A 2,146-nucleotide genomic window follows, 5' to 3' on the forward strand; every position below is an offset into this window, starting at 1 on the left:
AATGTGGAAACGACATTCTTAGAATTTTCTTTGATATGCATGTTTTACATTTTGTGTACATTACGGTGTATCTGTGTGTTGGCCGGGGGTGGGGGGGGGGGGCAATGGGATTTTTCTCTTTTCATTTTTATTTTTAAGTCATTAATGTTCGTTTTTTTTCTTTTCTTTTTTTTCTTTTTTTTTTGTATATTCTTATATTTTCTATATGATTCTGATTTTTGTCTTTCATACTCTGTCTTTTACTATTATCTAGTTTTAGGTTTGTCTCTGTTGCACTGAAATATAAATAAATAAATATATATATGGGGGAAAAAAAAAAAGGGGGAAAAAAAAAAAAAAAGGGGGGGGGGGGAAAAGGGAAGGGGGGGGAAAAGGGGGAAGGGGAAAGGGGGGGGGGGGGGGGGGGGGGAAAAAAAAAAAAAAAAAAAAGGGGGGGGGGGGGGGGAAAAAAAAAAAGGGGGGGGGGGAAAAAAAAAAAGGGGGGGGGGGAAAAAAAAAAAAAAAAAAAAAAAAAAAAAAAAAAAAAAGGGGGAAAAAAAAAAAAAAAAAGGGGGGGGGGAAAAAAAAAAAAAAAGGGGGGAAAAAAAAAAAAAGGGGAAAAAAAATTTGGGGGAAGGGGGGAAAGGTTAAAAAAGGGAAAAAAGGGTTTGGAAAAAAAAAAGGGGGGGAAAAAAAGGGGGAAAAAAAGGAAAAAAAAAATTTTTTAAAAAAAAAATTTAAAAAAAAAAAAAAAAAAAAAAAAAAAAAAAAAGGGGGGAAAAAAAAAAAAAAAGGGGGGGGAAAAAAAAAAAAAAAAAAAAAGGGGGGGGTTTGGGAAAAAGGGGGAAAAAAAGGGGGGAAAGGGGGGGGGGGGGAAAAAAAAAAGGGGAAAAAAAAAGGGGGGAAAAAAGGGGAAGTCGTTATGTTGAGGAAAAAGGGGGGGGGAAAAGGGGGGAAGAAGGGGGGGGGGAAAAAAAAGGGGGAAAGGGGGGGGAGGGGAAAAAAGGGGGGGGGGGGGGGAAAAAGGGGGGGGGGGAAAGAAAAGAAAAAGGAAGCCAAAGAGGGGGGGAGGGGAAAAGGGGGGGGGGGGGGGGGGGGGGGAAAAAGGGGGGGGGGGGGGGGGGGGAGAAAAAAAAGGGGGGGGGGGGAAAAAGGGGGAGGGGGGGGGGGGGGGGGGGAAGGGGGGGGGGGGGGGGGGAAAAAAAAAAAAAAAAAAAAAAAAAGGGGGGGAGGGGGGGGGTTTTTTTAAAAAAAAAAAGGGGGGGGGGGGGGGGGAAAAAAAAAGGGAAAAGGGGGGGGGGGGGGGGGGGGGGGGGAAAAACCCCGGGGGGCCCAAACCCCAGGGGGGGGGAAAAAAAAAAAAGGGGGGGAAAAAAAAAAGGGGGGGGCCCCCGGGAGAAAAAAGGGGGGGGGGGGGAAAAAGGGGGGGGGGAAAAAGGGGGGGTTTTGGGGCCCCCCCCGGGGGAAAAGGGGGGGGGGGGAAAGGGGGGGGGGGGAAGGGGGGGGGGGGGGGCCGGGCCCCCCCCCCCCCCCCAAAAACCCTTTTTTTTCCCCCCAAACCCCCCAAAACCCCCCCCCCCTTTTTTTTTAAAAAAGGGAATTTTTTTTTTCCCCCCCGGCCCCCCCCCCCCCCCCCAACAAAAAAAAAAAACCCCCCCCCCAACCCAAAAAAAACCCCCCCTTTTTTTCCCCACCCCCCCCCCCCAACCCAAAACCAAACCCCCAAAAAAAACAAAAAAAAATAAAAAAAAAAAAAAATTTTAAAAAAAAAAGGGGGAAAAAAAAAAAAAAAACCCCCCCCCCCCAAAAAAAAAGGGGTTTTTTTAAAAAAAAAACCCCCCTTTCCTTTTTTGGTTTTTAAAAAAAAAATTTAAAACCAAAATCTAATCAAATGAAAAAAATTTTGGCCCCCCCCCAAAAATTTTAAAAATTTTTAAAGAAATTCTCCCGTTTAAGCCTGGTATTGATATTTATCTATCCAGCTTGGAATTTTACACCCGTACGGACACATACACACGCACACACAAGCATACATATAAACGCGCGCACACACACACATACACATATATAAAAACGCACACACAAACACCAATCACACACACGCGTACACGCACAATACACAGACATAAAAGTACAGTACAGACATAAAAACATCATCATAAATATT

The sequence above is a fragment of the Penaeus japonicus genome, unplaced genomic scaffold, assembly GCF_977035675.1.
Source record: "Penaeus japonicus unplaced genomic scaffold, GWHDUDI00000001_assembly GWHDUDI00000042, whole genome shotgun sequence".
NCBI classification, from domain to species: domain Eukaryota; kingdom Metazoa; phylum Arthropoda; class Malacostraca; order Decapoda; family Penaeidae; genus Penaeus; species Penaeus japonicus.